This window comes from Anas platyrhynchos, chromosome 1, assembly GCF_047663525.1.
Source record: "Anas platyrhynchos isolate ZD024472 breed Pekin duck chromosome 1, IASCAAS_PekinDuck_T2T, whole genome shotgun sequence".
NCBI classification, from domain to species: domain Eukaryota; kingdom Metazoa; phylum Chordata; class Aves; order Anseriformes; family Anatidae; genus Anas; species Anas platyrhynchos.
This window is the reverse complement of record NC_092587.1, coordinates 94,467,844-94,488,737: the sequence shown is the minus strand read 5'-3', so window position 1 is coordinate 94,488,737 and position 20,894 is coordinate 94,467,844. Positions and strand designations below refer to the sequence as shown.

The window sequence follows — 20,894 nt, the reverse complement described above, 5'->3', positions numbered from 1 at the left end:
TTCATGCAGCAAGCAGAGTCAGGGCAATGTTCTGGGTGGTCAGAAAGCAACTTTTCAGAAGCGTAATGCTGCAGCTAGGCCATGTCTTTGCCCAGGGCATTCTGCCTTCATCTACTTCCTGAATTTTTGTCTTGGCTTTGGCAAAAGTTTTAATTACTTTGCTGTCAGGCACACACCGTGTGCCACTTTGTATGATGTTTTGCTGTATCAGAGTCAATACTTTGGATTCCCTATAAAATCACAGGTGCTTTGCTTTTCAGAACTCAAAATCTGATAAGCCACCACAGCAGAGTACATAGAGTCTTCACCACAGGAGTTACATACATTCAAGTAAGCAAGTGTGCCTCCTATTTCTTCTTTCAATTGTTCCTTTTCAATTCAGTACTTATTGAAAGAAGGAGGGAGAATAATAACAAGAGCTCTGGAAGTTCTAGATATCCTTCAAAGACAATAATTCTCCTTCACTTCATGGAAAAGTGACTCTTTATTAGTATTGTAAAAATTAGGAAAAGTATTTTTAGAAATGTTATAACTACCTCACTCTGGCAGAGAACAGATTTGCTTCCTCAACATTTATTTGAGCAAAAATCTGTTTTCACACAGCCTCACGTCTAATTCATGTAGCCTGAGCAATATCATTGAAGGTAAGCACTTTTTGTCCCTTATGTGTGTTTTTAATTATTATTAATATTAAAAAAAAAAAAAAGCTTTATTCGAAGACCTGACCATGAACCAAACTGTATCATATTCAAAGTTTGTATGAAAAAAGTCAAATGAACATAATCCAGACACAGAATATCTTCCATAGATTTAAACTTTAAGTTTGTCCTGTGTGTTTAGGAAACCTGGAAAAAAAGCTCAGATAACAAGCCTATAAACAGCAGTTTTCTAAGCTTTTAGCCAACAGGTTGTGCTTTTCTTAATTAGGATCATCCCTTTCCACATCATTTAGGTGCTCCATAAGGGATACAATTAAGATGACCATGCTGCAGGATTTTTCCATGAGTTCAGCCTTTCTCACTGCTTGCTAGAGCATTCTCCTCTTTAGCTCTGTATGTAGCACTGCAGCTCTTCCACACATTGTTCTTCATTACTAGAGGTGTCAATCGCCCTGAGTCCCTGAGTTTTCTTCTCTGCTTCACACAGCTGAACTATGAATGCATTTATTTTCTCCTGTTGCCAAAACTGTCAGGAATAAAATTTTAAAACCCTGATCTAGCAGCAATACATAAGTATGTGACAAGTCCCATCGATTCACTGTGACTCCTCAAGTGCTTAAAGTTAAGCATTTACTTAAGCATACACTTGCTTTGTTGGACTCCAGCACCAGTTTCAGCTTTGTACGACCCTAAGTCTCTGCACTTGGGATTTCCTATCTGCTATACTCTCTACATTCAGAGGTGCTAAGGCACTAAACAGCATTAGACCCATGGACTTCTGTAGGCTTTAGTGCACAGAAACATGAGCCTTAAAGCCATGTACCAAATCCTGATGTTTGAAATACTCCATCCCATTAAAAGATATAAATCCTTCCCTTCAAAGCTGTTCTTTGCTGGGCTTGCAAATGCAGCTGTAAACAGATCTAGTCCTGACAGATAAGCCCAGGCAGTACCTAGCTATGGACAAACAATATGCGTCTATACATTTCACTAAGCTAGGAACGGAGCCAGTTTTCACTTTTTTTCACTTGAGAATACAATATGCAAAAAAAAACCACCTGTCACCAAAGAAACATATGTACATCAGTCTGGACATATGCACATCACCCAAGTGATTGCCACAGTAACTAAAAATAGCTGCAGTAACATACAAGAGATTCTGAATCAGAGGCAAAACTGTCCTTTTCAGGGACTGTCAGAAGTGTATGCTATCCTTCCTGCAAGGAAATAAAACATTTGCAAGGTGCATCCACTTTTGGCTAGAAATTTCAGCCGTGCTCTAAAGAGGTTTCACTTAGTTCTTACCTAAAAGGATACCCCTGCTAAAAACTGATGTACCAAGAGCACCCTTTGACCGGTGTCCTCACTCTCTAACCTACTCATTCATACTTACTTGCATCTTCTCTTCTTTTCTACTATGATTTCTTGCTGCTTAGGTCTTGCACCCTTGTTCGTGACAAACACTGGGAAGGAATCTCCTCCCTGGTGCAAGGCAGACCACCAGAAGAAGCAGGTGGCAGTTGTGAGCAGAGGATGAGAGAAAACCAAAAGAGAAAGCTGTTTGGGAAGTAACGAATACAAGCGCTAATTTATATTTTAATGATTAAAGAGAAATTAAAGCCAACAGCATCACGATTTTAACTCTGCAGCTGGTGGATTTCTTTGTCTTCTGGTCAATGAAGCTGAATTATGAGACTGAGGGAACTTCAGAAGTGTTAAAAGATGTTATAATAATAATAAAGGGAGGTCTATAATTATAGAGAGATTATTGCATATAATATATAAGTGGATTGCACTTAAAGAGCCTCATCAAACCAATTTCCACTGCAACTCATTGATGCCACAGATGAGAACTTCAGGTGGGAGGATAAGCTATAGGAATGGATGAACACTTAAGAAACAAAGTCCTCGTTTTCATGCTAATGTCCTCGTACAGTTTAGAAGAAGGAGAGAGAAACAGTCTGTATTGTGATAGCAATGCAGCATGACAGGGGAGGAGGAAACTTCTCTGGTGCAATGATGAACAGCTTCAAATGAACATTTAACAAAGTTGTTCATGAGAAAGCAGCTGTAAGCCTTCTGCAATCCCAGCACATTTTATTGTGATTGCACAAAGTGAAAAAAAAGTCAACGTCTGTCTGGTATAACTAGAATGACAGAGAGTCATCAGGGACTGGGAGATTTTGATGCTACTGTCTTTTCATCCTTCTCTTGTTAGACTGCAAGAACAAGCTATATTCTCATGGGACTTTCAAAAAGACTTGTCTTTCCCCATGGGGAATCACTAGGTGAACTCCCTGTAATATTAGAAGGAGTTATTTAAGTTTAAATTTAATGTAAGAATATGAAATAAACCCTCTCCCAAACAGCCCTCTTCCTCTCATGTGGATGTTCTTCTCTATTGCAACTCATCTTGAATCACAGAATCACAGAATCACAGAATCTCTAGGTTGGAAGAGACCTCAAGATCATCGAGTCCAACCTCTGACCTAACACTAACAGTCCCCACTAAACCATATCCCTAAGTTCTACATCTAAACGTCTTTTGAAGACTTCCAGGGATGGTGACTCAACCACCTCCCTGGGCAGCCTGTTCCAATGTCTAACAACCCTTTCAGTAAAGAAATTCTTCCTAACATCTAACCTAAAACTCCCCTGGCGCAACTTTAGCCCATTCCCCCTCGTCCTGTCACCAGGCACATGGGAGAACAGGCCAACCCCCATCTCGCTAGAGCCTCCTTTAATATACTTATACAGAGTGATAAGGTCACCCCTGAGCCTCCTTTTCTCTAGGCTGAACAAGCCCAGCTCCTTCAGCCGCTCCTCATAGGACTTGCTCTCCAGGCCCCTCACCAGCTTCGTCGCCCTTCTCTGGACCCGCTCAAGCACCTCGATGTCCTTCTTGTAGCGAGGGGCCCAGAACTGAACACAGTACTCGAGGTGCGGCCTCACCAGAGCCGAGTACAGGGGGACAATCACCTCCCTAGCCCTGCTGGTCACAGTGTTTCTGATACAAGCCAGGATGCCGTTGGCCTTCTTGGCCACCTGAGCACACTGCTGGCTCATATTCAGCCGACTGTCCACCATCACTCCCAGGTCCTTCTCTGCCTGGCAGCTCTCCAGCCATTCCTCTCCCAGCCTGTAGCTCTTCTTGGGGTTATTGCGCCCCAGGTGCAGGACCCGGCACTTGGCCTTGTTGAACTTCATACAGTTGACCTCAGCCCATCGGTGCAGCCTATCCAGATCCTCCTGCAGAGCCTTCCTACCCTCGAGCAGATCGACACACGCACCTAGCTTGGTGTCATCTGCAAACTTACTGAGGGTGCACTCAATGCCCTCATCCAGATCATTGATGAAGATGTTAAAGAGGACCGACCCCAGTACCGAGCCCTGGGGGACGCCACTAGTGACTGGCCTCCAACTGGACTTGGCTCCATTTACCACAACTCTCTGGGCCCGGCTATCCAGCCAGTTTCTAACCCAATGAAGCGTGCGCCAGTCCAAGCCAAGAGCAGCCAGTTTCTTGAGGAGAATGCTGTGGGAAACGGTGTCAAAAGCCTTGCTGAAGTCAAGGTAGACCACATCCACAGCCTTTCCCTCGTCCACCCAGCGCGTCACTTTGTCGTAGAAGGAGATCAGGTTCGTCAAGCAGGATCTGCCTTCCATAAACCCATGCTGACTGGGCCTGATCGCCTGCTTGCCCTTCAAGTGCCGCATGATGACTCCCAAGAGGATCTGCTCCATGAGCTTCCCTGGTACTGAGGTCAAACTGACCGGCCTGTAGTTCCCCGGGTCTGCCCTCCGGCCCTTCTTGTAGATGGGCGTCACGTTTGCTAGCCGCCAGTCAGGTTGACTTGTCATCTTCCTCTGCATCCTGCCTCAGTGACATCACTATGCCTCGCAAAGACAAAGGCAGGTACAGTCTTCACTCCTTGTTCAAATTGCTGGCTGTCTTAATAAAAAAAAGGTATAAAAGACAAAATCAATACAGGAAATGAGGTCCTGTCTGTGCTTTTTGTACCACGTACAGAAGGGAAAGAAGAATGGGGGCTTAAATATCTTGACCCTCTTCCCCACTTTTCAGGGCTTGCTAGCCTTGTGCTACACCTGTAGCAAACACAGAGCAAATGGTTCACCTTTCTTGCTAACAGGACACAGGGCTGTCACTCCTGGCACTTATTTCTTCTGCTGCAGCATGCCACAGGCACACAAAACCTGCAAGTAACCCCAAAGCAAAAGTGGTGCTCATATCCACCACATCACATGACCCTCACTCATTTTGAGACTGGATCCAGAGGATAACACTTCTGTTTAAGGCCTACATTCAATCTATAAGAAAACGTTTGCTGACTTTTGCTGTTTGTTTTCTCCATGACTCCAGACAGCAAGAGTCCAAAAAAAAAAATAAAATTCTTGTTCTTCACAGAAATTATAGCATTTATCATCTTGTTGAAACTAAATTCTTATTGTTGTACAGATTCTAGTGGTAGCAGGAGTGAGTTGAATCTTTAATTATGAATACACTACAACTAATTATGCTCCATCTCCTGTTTGGGGCTGCACAAGCTTTTTATATTCTCAGAAAGCGCTTCTTTCTGACATCAAAGGCTTCAATCCCATTCAGCAATGAAGCTGGGCAATGATCACCACACTACTACCCCCTCAGGTCAAATATCACTCAAGTCATTAGGACCTGATTTACCTGCATTCCTATAAAAACAAAATTAAAAAATTAAAAATTAATTAAAAAAAATAAATTCTACTTTTAGCCTTACCCTAAAGATGCGTTAAATATGTATTCCGTCAACTGTAAATAGCTGGAACATGACCCTTCTTTTCTACATGTTGCACATGTTTCTGTCCATCATGACACACTAGTTTACCTTTGTGTTCTGTATACAAGAAGTATAATTCACACCACAAAACCTCCCTGTTTGGATCCAAGGTTTTTTTGATTCAGCCTTCTACAACGAGTAACGTTGATTGTCCTCATGAGAAAAATTACACAACCTCAGCTTCAGTAAGGGGCCAAATTCTCAGCTGCCATGAACTGATATTACACCAAGGTCGTTACAACTGCACAGATTTACTGCATTGTAATCATTCAGACAGAGGACTCAAGGCCATCCATCAGTGTTTCATATCTTGCATCATCACTTAACACTCACTTCTGAAGACAAAATACAAAGATGAATTAACCCCTCTGGGTTTTATAGCTACTAGAAGTTGCTTTGCTTAATGATGTAATTAATCTTTTCTATTGTTTGTTCCACACACCACCTCCTCTCCCCACCCTGAAATAAAAGAGTTGTTACAGCATCAATTTCTGTTGTTGATTTTTTTTTTCTTCCTGTCCTGTCTTTTTGTGCATATTTGCTAGTTTACACTTAGTATTCATTCTTCTCAATAATTTATTTCATGCTCTTGTTAGTCTGCTGTCTAAAGTCAGCCTTCCAATAGAAATACTCATATTAAGATAGTCAATTTATAGGAGTTAATAGGGGTTAAAGATACACACATGCTTTTTTTTTTTTTTTTAAACTAAGGAGTTGATGATCACACAGTAACTACATGGTGTCTAGCACAATGGAACCAACTCCTGTTGAGTTCTTCGAGACTACAATAATAGGCTGAACACTGAAAAAATCCAAATATTATCACACCCATTTAAATCTTTGCAGACCTTGCTTTTAGACAAAGAGCATAAGAAATCGCTTGTTATAAGACACTTCTCAACTATTTCACTAATTCATCCCCACAGTTGGATGACAATACCTGCTGCAATGTTAGTCTCAAACAGTTCTGTCCTATCATTCCATCACTCTGTCCAGTGATAACCCAGACAACAGCAAAAGTAAAGTAAGAAATGAACTTGATCAGTTTAGGGTGGGCTTATTTTTGGCAGCTTCTGATATTGACTGATTTTGAAACAGCTACCCCTCTCCCTTCCAGTGTCCAGTATTCCAAGAGGTTCCAGATTGCACTTGAAAGGAGAGGGGGGAAAAAACGAAGCCAAACCCACTTCCACAATCTAGTAATTCTGAGGGTTATATTCTTTTATGTATTGCCAGGCTTATCAGATTTACATTGAGGTTCACATGTAGACATCTATCTCAGAAACATTAGTACTTTCCCTTTTACCAATTCCTGTCTATTAAACTCAGAGCAATGCTGATCACACACATAGAATTAAGCCCATGCTTAAGTATTTGCAGCAGCTGGGCCTTAGAGCCTATTTTTTCCCCAAAGGTATTTAGGCATCTCTGTTCCTTAATCATTTTTGGCAGCACACAAATAGATGCAGATTTGCATATATTTACCAAAAGCATACTGCAGCCTGCAGCTACTGTAACTTTACTTGCAGAAAAGATATCTGATTTTTCAGAATTGCAAAGCACCTCAGCTACCAAATGTCTTTGTGTATTTAACAAAAGCTAAGCTTGACTGAAGTATAGAGAGATCTGCAGTATCTCACTTGACACATGTACTGATGTATCGCCAATCAAAGCTATCTGTAACACCACCTTAATCAGTTAGTCTCCAACCTTGGAGAATAACTCATTAAAGAGAAGCACAAAAGAGAAGGCAGCTCAATAGTGTTTTCAATGATACATAAATAAAGCTGCCCTGTCATGGTAAATTCTGTGTAACGGGGAAAATGGTATAAAACCTGACATTGATCTAGAAGTGTGGTACCTCAGGGCATAGAAAGGGGAAAAGCCATTTAATCACTGACACTGACTGTCTCCGTGATCTGGGAGGAAGCTCATGCCCGTAGCTGTGACCCACCAGGTGACCCTAAGTCAAAGTGGATGAGCTCTGAACCTGAGGGAGCATGGCTGACTGATAATCAAACTGGTTTGATGGAAAATGGGAAAGGAAACTCAGCAAGATTTAGCCTGCATTCAAATGCAAAAACATTCTCTACCCATTCTATTCCATCCTGTGGTTATAAACATTTTGGTTGAGAAAGAAATAATTGAGATTCTGTTTGGAATAACAGCCTTTTTAAGGAAAGTTCTTTGCAGACCACCAATATGGGAAGATAACTTGATGCTAATGTTAATTCATTATCGTATTTACTGAACATTTCTATTCACGGTATTTTCACTTTCCAAATACTGTTGTTTTTCCAGCCACCTTCCAAACTTGGAAGGAAGAAAAGCTTTCAAATATTACCCATCCTGATTGTCTCCTACTCAGGAACATTCCTGAGAAGTTGCTAAGGACTTAATTTCTGATATTAAGGACGGTAGATAATTTAAATTTACATTTTGCTATGAAAATTTAGTCATTCCAAGTTAACAGTGCTTAGCCGGTTTTAGTTTTTCATTCATTTCATTTTATAGTTACATGCCTCTGACCACTATGTATCAAGTTTACTTATCTAAACAGCTATCTTTATAGGCTGCACCTATGTGCCTTAATATTTTAGTTGATTTAGGAACACGCTTTCAAACCAAATCTCTCACTCACCTGGACTTAGCAAGTTCTGATGAACAAAGCCCATAAACAGGATCCATTTCTAATCAAATTAAAACAGAAGGTATATTTTAATATCCTGCCTAATGTCATCCAACTTAAACGGGCAATCAGGCCAGACTAGCTTGTCTGAGGTAGCTTCCTGAAATTGGTAGATGACAGACCTCAGGTCCACAGCACCAACTGTTTTGCTGTTCAGTGCTGCTTCTATGGAGTTGAACTACTTACTAATGTACTTATATATGGAGTAATGTACATTTCTGGAAAGGAAGCATGATATAAATTGAAATTCAAGCAGTATATAGTGCCTTATACACGTGCTTTGCACAGGCAAAATCTTCATTCAAACACTCTAGTCACACTTGTGATCTCGTCCATGCTCTCTGCCAAATATCATACACTAACACAGTATTGAATTGCTTTAAAGTATGAATACACACCCCAAAAACTACAGGATTCTGTGCTTAAGGTTTATATTATATTGTGACAATCACATCAAAAAATTGTTTTATGAACATTGCACACAAGTCACCAATAGCTACTCTATCAGAGGATGCACAAAACCAAGTAAATTAGTCTATATAAATTTCTCCTAGTTTGAAATTTATAGCAGCTCAGCTTTCTTTGCAAATGCATTTTCAAGTTGGTTCTTTCACTTCAGAAAGGACACAATAGAATGTCAGATCTTTCTGAAAAGTCATTTCAGTGGATTGTTTTCATTATACATCATGTTGGATTGCTTAAATGTCTAGTCAGATATCAATCTCACCTGAGCCCTGCATGGTACTGATTCGCTCTCTGACATTACGTATCTAGCAGCAAAAAACATGCCTCTGTGTACATGGGAGAAAGTGACAGCCTAAGGATTAACCTGCTTGTTGATATTCATGTTCCAGCACATCCCCTGACAAACAGAATACTCCAGGGGTCAGGCTTCATCCTAATCAGAAAAGAGAGAATACAGATTGTTTTGATCAGAACTACATGTGTCTGGAAGGCTAATCCAAAATTAATTAGATCTGGGCTGCATAACATTCATTTGGATTTGTAAACATGGTGACGGGGGTATGAGGATTATGCAGATAGAGAACAGATAAGGTAACTAATTTGTAGGTTGATGATGCTTTAATAATGTCACAAATGTACTCCTTTGTCTTAATAATTGCTAAAAATAAGGAATATTTTGCTGTAAATTAGTGTGTAGACAGCAATTCATTCAAAAATGAAGACATTTTAGCAGTCAGAATGAGATACAGATAGAAGTGGTTTTAACAACATTCAAATTAATATTTGCATTCTAGCACTGTAGTCAGTTTAGAGCTGTACAACCATTTTTAAGATGGACTTCATTTAAAGAGAAACATACTGAATTATTTTAGAATGATTTACTCACTACCTTTTTTAAACCATAAGACTGATACATACTGCAAGCTGACGTAATACATGTACTACTGATTTCAGCAATGATACAATGGTCATTTAATTTTTAAGCAGCTTCTCCCCACGCCGTAATCAACCTTCCTGTGCCAGTAGAATAAAAATACAGTATTGTGCTTAAAGATTTTAAAATAAGCAGAAAGTTACAAGAACACCAGGGCAGCTGATTATACCATCCAGAGAAACAGAGACGTTGCCTGCTTAATTTCATGTGGGTTGGGAGGGGTGTCTGGGAAAATGGCCCTCTGTAGGACTCACCTGAGGAGATGAGACATACTGCAGACAAGGTTCACAGTCTGCCTAACACAAAATGTTGATCAATTTGGAGGGAAGGAATGGGAATGAGAAAGCATGAAAATGGAAACTGGGAGCACTTACAAATTCATTAACGAAAGTGCCTTTTTGCAGACCAAGGTCATCCTTATTCAGCTGCTAGATTACACCTCCTCCCCTCCTGCTATCAACGCAAGCAGAGTGAGATAATAATCTTCACTTGTGTTATGAGAATGTCACAAACAGACCATTTCTCATTTTCATTTTACAAATGGATTAGCGCTGTTCCAATTCATGACCCCATTTCAATCTGTGTTGTGAGTGAAGACTTATTAAAACTATACTGAGATTTTATCCTGTTATATATATATTAAAGCTCAATTCTACATATTTATACTATAGTTTCACCTGAAAAAAATATCTGTATTTCAAAGAGGAATGACTGAAAACTACTTCAGAGAACTGCATGTTTGACAAGATGTCGGACAATGGCCCCAAAAGCTAAGAGAAGATGAGAACAATAAAAGTGCTTGCTTACTGAATAAACCCTCCAGGACAGATTTTATGCTGTATCTGTACAGTCCTAGTGGTGCCACTATGACCCAGCTCATGACTGGTCTTCATCAGTACTATTGCAATGAACTAGTATTTCAAAGAAAATGCAAGTGTCAGAGTCTCACATTAGGGAAATTGTATCAGAAGAATAAGGAAGCAATAAAGTTAAGATTTGGAGGTACTCCCTCCTCACCCCCTGCAGGAGAGTAACACTGTAATTTGGAAACCATTTTCAGCATCTGACCACAGTTCCCCACAGAATGTGCTTGTGGGAAAATGCATTCCTCAGTGTTGTTATACGCATTGTCAAGAGGCCATTTCCTTCCTCGCTTATTTACTGAAGTTTACTTCAGAACTGTCTTTGTAACCAAGCAGTTCACAGCTGACCTCTGAAATACCTGCTTTGGTTCTTGGCAGGCTCCAGGCAGAAAACATATGAGGTATGCTTAAAGCAGAACACTCACAGAAATAAATAGACGAAAAAAAGCTAGAACAAACATTTGCTATTTTAACATCAGCAAAGTCAAGAAAGTATGCTGCTGTGAGATTTAATACTGCTCAGTACAATCCAAAGGGGATTGTGCAGCATCGGAACAGACTGCTAACAATAAAAAGGATATTTGCAAAGGAGAAGAAACAGACTAGCAACGTAGTAAAGCCTACTGTGTTACATACAAGACTTGGGGGAAAAAAAAAAAAAACACTAGTCATAAATTGTCAGAAAGAACAGTTTTAGAATATGGTTACACCAATTAATTCTACCCTCAAAAGACTAGGAGATATGAACTCCAAACTGATTTGCAGCTTAGTTTACTTACAGGCAGATGGCCAGTCACTAGTATTGTTCTGCAGAGCTCCATTTTAGGGTCAGTTCTACTTAACATTTTCATAAACAATTTGGATGTAGGACTTCAAAGTACACTAAGTTTGTAGATGACACTAAATTGGGAGAAGGTGCTGACTCCTTCAAGGGTTGAGAGGCCTTGCAGACAGATCTTGGCAAATCAGAGGCAATCACCTTAAATATCAAGCTTAACAAGGCCAAGTGACAGACTCTGCTCTCAGGATGGCCATCAGTACAGACTGGGAATAAGAGGCTGGAGAGCAGCCTCACAGAAAGGGATCTGGGGTTCTCGTCAGCAGCAAGCTGAATGTGAGCCCTGGCAGCCAGGAGGGCCAGCACAACCCTGGGGTGCATCAGGCACTACCAGTTGAAGTAAGAGATTGTCTCGCTCTGCTCTGTGCTGGCATGGCCTCAACTCAAGCACTGTGTGCAGTTTGGGGCACCACAGTTTATGAAGGCTAAGAAAACTATGAGAGAGTGTCTAAAGGAGGGCTACAAAGATGGTCAAAGGTCTAGGAGCCAGGAGTTGGGGTCAGTGATACTTGTGAGTCCTTTCCAGCTCAGGATAGTCTTTGATTGCCAACCATTTACATACTGGATCTTCCACCAAGGATGCTTATCTCACAGTGAAACTGAGAACTGAGGGCAGCGTCAGAGCTGCTTTGTGCAGGTCTAATACAGGCTGCTAAGTGCACAAGCCTCAATTCACACAGTTATTCCATATAACTATGCTACAGTAAAATTAATCCAGCAAATATTCCCAAACATCCATACGGTTTCAAATAACAATTCAGACAGGAACCTCAAAGCTCATCAGAAATATCAAAACCTTGGGGAGAAAAATATGCTCAAAGTAATTAAAAATATTTTGCTTCCTTAGCCTAGAAAAAGGCCAAATCAGTGTCAAGCAAGGCAAAAGCAGGAAGAAATATGATGGGGATTCAATATCATATATCTTCACTTAAAAATAATACCCCCAAACGAAGAGCAAAGGATCTGCTCTGGAAGTATGAACTTGTTTGGGGAAATACAAGATTTCTCATCACAAAGACTTCTACGCTAGTCTAATTTGAAAGCTGTGACCTTCCTGTGAAAATGACAAGCAAGACAGAATAAGTCCTGCTTCAACAGCAGGTACCACAAGTAGCTTAGAAAAAAATACGAGAACAGAATTCCCTTGGTACCTGGTATTGGGGTATACAGATCTTCCTGATCCCTTTACCTAGCCTCTGGAGCAATACAATTAAAAAACAAAAACAAAAATACTACCAATGTGGGCTTTGGAGTCCAATTTGGATACTAGCAAATACTTGCGGGAAGGAGAAACAGGGATGACACAAAACTCTATTCCCCTTTGAGGAAATTGCTGCTGAGTGGCTGTAACTCTCCCTCACCAATCCAGCCACCGAAATCCAACCATCCAACGAAATCAGCACAGGCCAAACACTGCTCAAGCTCAGTTGAAGTACTTGTTTTAAACTTCTTCACTTCCAAAATATTACTTGCCTCAGGCTTGACAGCATCCACAGGTTTACAAAGGACCTGCTTATGCACTTTAGGGTGTAAATTGACAACACAAAGTATTTGTCAAGCGCACCCACAAAGTTGCTGCCTTCTGGGCTGCTCCTGCTCGCACTTTCCAAGCCAAGTCATTCTTCTGCACGTGCATTCTGGGAATCTCATCATATATAGGTAAAAAACAGTCTAAACAAAGGAGATGAGGGAAAAAAGAAAGAAAAGCCTGAATCCAGTTAACAGCAATCGCATGGAGATTTGTGCCAGCACTCTGTAAAACAAGGGAGGACGAAGAGCTGCCAGAGCTGAATACATTTTATCCTCAAATCATGGTATTATTCTAATTAAGGAACACCCACATTTTCCTTCAGACTCTCTGAACTGCAATAGATTTTCCTCTGCAGCTGCTCCTCTCCACATGCATGCAAATGGAGGCAACTAGCTAGCTGTAGCAACGCAAACATTTCTGAGCTAGATCAAATCTGGCCAGTTTAGAAAAAGCACTAACTGCATAACCTCATACACAGCCAAAATAGCTGGAAAAAAAACTTCACTTTTCAGCTTCATCAAAACTTGTATTTCCATAGCATTACTGCCCTAAATACTTACATCACTTACATCAGTTAATGGAAGCACACAAATACTTTGGAGAAACACTTCCTGCAAACAAAACATGGTTTTAAGTGATAAATAATAGGCCCACAACAGTTGTTACAAGATCTTACAAGTGATACCAACAGTCAGTGGTTATCAGTGTCAGAGTGTATATCAATTTTGATAAAATAAAACCACAAAGCCAGCCAAAAAATATCACAAAAAACACACCTAAGAAAAAAAATCACTGTTTTACTTGGAAAGTCACATCACATAATAAAGGACAAAGTCATCTATGACAGTGTTCTGTTTTATGGCAAAACACAAGGATTAGAGAGAGGAAAGCATGAGGATTAGAAAGAAGCGATCAAGTAACAGAAACGATCCCACTGAGAAACATGAAAATAATGCCGTATACACATACTAAATCCAGAATTTGAAAAGATAAAGAAAATATAGCCCCAAGGGAAGCCACATCACTAGTTGGAGGTGAGGATTCAACACTGGAAATCAAATTACAAACAACCGTACTAATACAAAATTGCATTAAACATACAGTTATAATCCTAAGGAGGATATAGTAACGTTAGCATGATTGTTCTTTTAGAAGCATAGCCTTTTGTTGCGATCGTATCAGAGCAAACTGTACGCTACAAGTATCTTGCTGCCATATAACTACATCTACTCAAAGATGATGTGTTACTTGCACTAATACTTCTCTAATCCAGTGTAATTAAAGCAGATGACAATATTAATCAAGTATTTTATATGCAAGTTTGCCCAGAGAATTGTAATCCAATACCACACTTTCTCCGCAGCCAGAGATTTTGATAGTCATTTTAGCTTACCTGTTTTATCACTTTTTTTATACATACAGGGAAAATGAACAATATGAAAACAAGTTCATTAATGTTTGTGAAGCATTAGGATCTTAGATTAGCAAACCTCACTGAAAATACAACATATATAACAATCACCTTCTGAGACAAATAACATGAAGTGTAGAGAAAATATTTATATGAAAAAATGAAAAAGAACACCCTCATTCAGTTTATACGCACTATGCACAACTAAGCATAATATTAACTTTTAACTTTCTTTTGTACAAGTCTGAAGTTTTTCATTCAAGAGGCACATTTTACAGCATAACAGCTGCAAGCACATATTTCTTTTGTAGTAGTACTCCTTAAAGAGAGCAATAAAGACGAAGTGCAGTAGAATTTTCAAAAGTTGTGTGGTGTTACATTTTATAAATAAAGAATACATTTTTGTTTCCTATTAGCGAAAGTAGGACAGCCAAACTGTCAAAAGAAGTAGGTTGAAAGGGAAGTTATTTAAAAGATAATGTCAAATCCTAGCAGGTTGAAACAACTGCATTTTACTCCTGAAATGCACGACAAGTTCTCTATTAACTATTTGTAAAAACAAACAAAAAAATAAACCCATAGCCTAAGGAGTAAAACCAAAAAAATTACACTAAAAAATATCCAAGAAAAATACAACTCTTCACAAGGTAAGTCTTCCTAATACTGCTTTAAAGACCATCTTAATCACCTTAGATATCTACTTTATTTTCCTGTACTTGCACAATTACAATTGATGACTGTTACAAGTGACAAAAGATAAAAAACATTTTACAAGTAACCCTCAGTCCATCATCGTCTTATTATCAAAGTTTGTATATATATATATATATATATATATATAATATATATATATATATATGTACATGTAAATAGAGGAAAAACTATGAAAATGCACCAACAGATCAAGTTATTGTTAGTAAAGTCACACAAAGATTTTTTTTCATCTCCTAAGAATATTTTTGAAATTTCACAAGTTACATATTCTATGTTCTTGCACTGAGACAATTTAGATAACTTTTACAGCATATAGATGAACTTAGGACAACCAGTTCCTTTGTTGCTGCAAAAAACTCCAAAAGAGAAACATAAGAACATTGCCTAGCTTCAAATCATTTTTCTCCTACATGATTCCAAATGCTGATTTTCAGCAAGATCCCATACAGCCAGGCTGAACACAGCAAAACATACCACATTTAGAGAGAAAAACAAATGAAGGATCACTTACAGCCCCAACAGCTCAGGAAGAACCAGGTCCTCAAAGAAGTTGCTGCTTGCACAATGCTGAGCTAGGAAGCGTTTGGTGCATCTGCCCATATTTAAAAAATCTTCCTCTGAGCATTTTGAGTGGTACCTCTATAATCAGCCTCCTCGGGATCCAAGGTAACACCTGCTGGGTTCTCCAAGGAGCACAGAATTGGGTCAGGCACCCAGATGTGATACAGAAAAGCTGGGTCTGGTTGCCCTCCTGCAGCTAGGGCAGGGCAGAGGTAGCTTGGTCCCAGCTGGCCTACTCTTGGGTGGGTACTCCTAGTCACCTGGTATGTCATCAACGAACAGCACATGGGCTGTTCATTTGATTAGAAATATCACTGAAAAATCATTCTCGAGGAAGGATCTCACATTTCTACATGAAACAGTTACATGCCTAAAGATTCTTAAACTGAGTGACCATTGAGTAATACCCCATAAAAAGAACAAGATACTCACAGCTCAGGACAGGACAGGCAGACAGAGAGTGCTGGATGGGGGCACCCAAGGTGTGGGCAGGTGGTCCTAGGGCAGCACACTTACCTCAGCTGAAAGGCCACTACAAGAAATCTGTCAAGAAATCCCTGTCAGTCACACTGCAGTGGTAAATATATAATCTCCAGCTACAACACGAAAAGGCTAATTGACTCTCAGTAAACCTGAGACCCCAGTTTTCTAATTTCAACACAGATGAATGCTGTATTAGCAGCTCAGGCTGTTTGCTTCCTGTGGGTTAAGCAACAGCTGCTAAAGAATCTGCTGCTCTTTTGTTTGCTAATTAATCAATTATAAATTTTATGGGTGACATATGATACTAATAACCCCCCTTAAAAAATGAAACCTATAAGTTATTTGTTTTAAAATATACTAACATAAAGCTACTAGCTGCATCAAGCAACTTATTTCACGTACACTGCTTATTTTTCACTTCTACTACAGATATAAAGCAGAGACTGAGAAAAGCTCACTTTGATGAATTTCTGTCCTTACCATTATAAACAAACTTGATAGCTACTTTCAGTCCAAACTGACAAATTAAATAGAGTTCTACATCAAACTACGTTTTGTGTTCCAAGAGCTCAGTTGTACTTTTTATCCCTCTGTCCCTACCTGTCTTATCCCCATGCCTCAGCTTGTGTAAACTACTGTTGCTCCTTAGACACCAACTTAGCAGGAGGAGTTTCAGCCAGCTGAAGACCTCTGGGTCATCATGTGGTGTTTTAGTTGTCTTATCTTTCCAGAACCAGAGAAATGATTCTTTATGCTGACTTATCCCATCTGAGGCTTTAACCTCTTTAACCTTCACCCCCAGTAATGATACTGGGAGCCATTTACTTTCCTTGAGGGAGGTTGCCATGTGGCACCCACATGGGGGGACTGCTTGGAGGGAAGAGGTTTTACACCTAGTCTCAAACTGAAGTGAAGCACTACAGCTGGTTTGCACTGCAAGTCGCAAGGAGGGTAGGGTCTGGGGCTGCCTGACCCTACATACTGAATAACGCCTGATATCAAACTTTTACATAGGAACTGCTCCAAACCTCACATCCCAGGAACACCTAACAGCCTTTCCAGGAGCTTTGCTTAGCAAGGATGCTCTGGCACACCCGTGGAGCTGCACATTGAACTCAAGGCAGCGGGGATCTGCCTCCACTGCAGACAACTGCTCTTGTTTCTGCCATAGACAGTTCTCAAATCATAAAACAAATGATCACAGGAAGAACAGCACATCAAATTGGTTTTGAAACGAACCGGGTAGCACAGCTTTAGGCTCAATTCCTTTTATAAACTGCATCTATAATTAATTTAATTTAAGCACTGCTCATGAATCAAAGGATAGTTAAAAGGATGTAATTTAATCTTTTCTAATTAATGTGATTTGTTTATATATTTATTTCACAATATCTGTATGCAAACAAAAACTGTTCTCAGAGATTTCATATTTGCATCATGATTTCATATAAAATACAGAAAGAGCAGAAGAAAAACAAACCAAAAGATAGAAAAAATAACTAGCTCTTCTCATTTTACATAGACTGCAATTTGATTTGTTTTCATAACTACTGCTTTGCCACACATTACCTGAGTCATTGGAGTGAAATCAAAATATTTCTCTGTCAACATCCAACCATTCATCAAGACGGTTTTACTCTACTTAATAACAACTGAAACAGTCAGGTATTGTCTAGTAGGGTGTGTTTCTAAGAAAATGTTAATTTGTTTAAAATCACAACTTCCTGTGACAGTTGTTAATTTCAAATGAAATGTTTTTTGTTTATAGATAGTTTGTTTTTCAACTCTCATGAAATGTTTAATGTATATCTCATAATTCAAAATCAAAAGACAAAATGTTTACTTTGAGTACAGTAATTCAATTTATCCAAAAATGATTTTCTGAAACATTTTATCAAAAACAGGAGTTTTAGTTTAAATGTAGAATAAAAATCCAAGCTGTAGGAGCGCATTTCCTGTGAACCGAAAATCTCTTAAGTTTGATCTACTGGTAACGACCAGACCATGGACTCTAATGGTAAGATAAAAAGCATATAAGACCATATTAAAAAAACAACAGTAAGGCATCCTTCTATGTTAAGTGAATGGTGATGCTTTAAGATTCTGATCCTCGCTTGCAGAACAATGAATTATTTGTATGCTGGACTGTTTGCCTCATCTTTGCACCCAAGATAAGTGCAGCACAAAATCCAGAACGACATGTCTTTTCTCAGCCTTACAGATACACCTAGTGCTGTTCCTCTCATTGACCATACAGAGCCATCTCCAGAGTACATCAAGTATTCAGCTTTTCTTTGAAATTCTCCCAGTTGCAACACAATAATAAGAAATGAACACTTTCAAAACTCACAGAACAATCTCTCTTCCCTGCTTTTCATGTAGGAAAGATGAGGAGCTTCATCTGATTGACCAGAAGTTCACAGACAAGGTCATGGGAGTGGTTGAGAATTGTATGTCAAATAATGATGCTTGAGTCTTGCCTACTTAGATGACACTGAGAAAACCATCTTGACTTCTCTAATCAGATTGAGCATTCAGGGATGGATGATTCAGTGCCAGGTTAAGGATCTTCCACTGTGAGTAAATACTCTCAGCACATTTCAAAAGAGTTATCAAAGGCATTCAGTTTATGAAGTAGAGCTATTTTTTTCCAGATGTCTAGAAAAAAAAAAAATCATTCGTCTCCATTATGGTTCTGCCTTTTAAATATTAGCTCTACAGACACAGAACTGTAAATGGTCTCCTGGGTCACTGCAACTAGATCTTGATTATGCAGAGCTGCGTTATGGAATTCCTTTCATAAACTAGCACAATCTTAAAAACAATAAAGGTTTTTGCTCTCACCGATAACATGCAGAAATTTAATTTAGCACCCAGTCTGGTATGAATAAAAAAAAGACAGGTGAATCACGCTGTTTCTCCTTTACACAGAATCACAGAATTTCTAGGTTGGAAGAGACCTCAAGATCATCGAGTCCAACCTCTAACCTAACACTAACAGTCCCCACTAAACCATATCCCTAAGCTCTACATCTAAACGTCTTTTAAAGACCTCCAGGGATGGTGACTCCACCACCTCCCTGGGCAGCCTGTTCCAGTGCCTAACAACCCTTTCAGTAAAGTAGTTCTTCCTAACATCTAACCTAAAACTCCCCTGGCGCAACTTTAGCCCATTCCCCCTCGTCCTGTCACCAGGCACGTGGGAGAACAGGCCAACCCCCACCTCACTACAGCCTCCTTTAAGGTATCTGTAGAGAGCGATAAGGTTGCCCCTGAGCCTCCTCTTCTCCAGGCTGAACAAGCCCAGCTCCTTCAGCCGCTCCTCGTAGGACTTGTTCTCCAGGCCCCTCACCAGCTTCGTTGCCCTTCTCTGGACCCGCTCAAGCACCTCGATGTCCTTCTTGTAGCGAGGGGCCCAAAACTGAACACAGTACTCGAGGTGTGGCCTCACCAGAGCCGAGTACAGGGGGACGATCACCTCCCTAGCCCTGCTGGTCACGCTGTTTCTGATACAAGCCAGGATGCCGTTGGCCTTCTTGGCCACCTGAGCACACTGCTGGCTCATATTCAGCCGACTGTCCACCATCACTCCCAGGTCCTTCTCTGCCTGGCAGCTCTCCAACCACTCATCTCCCAGCCTGTAGCTCTGCTTGGGGTTATTGCGCCCCAGGTGCAGGACCCGGCACTTGGCCTTGTTAAACTTCATGCAGTTGACCTCAGCCCATCGGTGCAGCCTATCCAGATCCTCCTGCAGAGCCTTCCTACCCTCGAGCAGATCGACACACACACCTAACTTGGTGTCACCTGCAAACTTACTGAGGGTGCACTCAATGCCCTCGTCCAGATCATTGATGAAGATGTTAAAGAGGACCGGCCCCAGCACCGAGCCCTGGGGGATGCCACTAGTGACTGGCCTCCAACTGGACTTGACTCCATTTACCACGACTCTTTGGGCCCGGCTATCCAGCCAGTTTCTAACCCAAGGAAGCGTGTGCCAGTCCAAGCCAAGAGCAGCCAGTTTCTTGAGGAGAATGCTGTGGGAGACAGTGTCAAATGCCTTGCTGAAGTCAAGGTAGACCACATCCACAGCCTTTCCCTCATCCACCCAGCACGTCACTTTGTCATAGAACGAGATCAGGTTCGTCAAGCAGGACCTGCCTTCCATAAACCCATGCTGACTGGGCCTGATCACCTGCTTGCCCTTCAAGTGCCACATGATGACTCCCAAGAGGATCTGCTCCATGAGCTTCCCTGGTACTGAGGTCAAACTGACAGGCCTGTAGTTCCCCGGGTCAGCCCTCCGGCCCTTCTTGTAGATGGGCATCACATTTGCTAGCCGCCAGTCAGCTGGGACCTCCCCCGATAGCCAGGACTGCTGATAAATGATGGATAGGGGCTTGGCCAGCTCCTCTGCCAGTTCTCTCAGTACCCTTGGGTGGATCCCATCCGGCCCCATCAACTTGTGCACATCCAAGAGCCGTAGTAGGTCACCAACCAGTTCTTCGTGGATGGTGAGGGCCACATCCTGCTCCCCATCCCCTTCCACCAGCTCAGGGTACTGGGTATCCAGAGAACAACCGGTATTGCCGCTAAAGACTGAGGCAAAGAAGGCATTGAGCACCTCTGCCTTTTCCTCATCTCTTGTAACTAAGTTTCCCCCCGCATCCAGTAAAGGATGGAGATTCTCCTTAGTCCTCCTTTTTGTGTTGATGTATTTATAAAAGCGTTTTTTGTTATCTTTAATGGCAGTAGCCAGATTGAGCTCCAGATGAGCTTTGGCCTTCCTAATTTTGTCCCTGCACAGCCTCGCTACATCCTTATAGTCTTCCCTAGTGGCCTGTCCACTTTTCCAAAGATTATAAACCCTCTTTTTTCTCCTAAGCTCAAGCCACAGTTCTCTGTTCAGCCAGG

At 40.7% G+C, this 20,894-nt stretch overlaps 1 long non-coding RNA gene across 1 annotated transcript in view; it reads right to left on the bottom strand.

The window, feature by feature from the left end:
* LOC106016510 (uncharacterized) overlaps positions 1-15,722 on the bottom strand; it is a 79,016-nt gene extending 63,294 nt beyond the window's left edge. The window contains exon 1 of the long non-coding RNA XR_003494780.3: positions 15,451-15,722. This is a non-coding gene — a long non-coding RNA (uncharacterized lncRNA). The remainder of the gene's footprint in view (positions 1-15,450) is intronic.
* Positions 15,723-20,894: the final 5,172 nt, after the last annotated feature.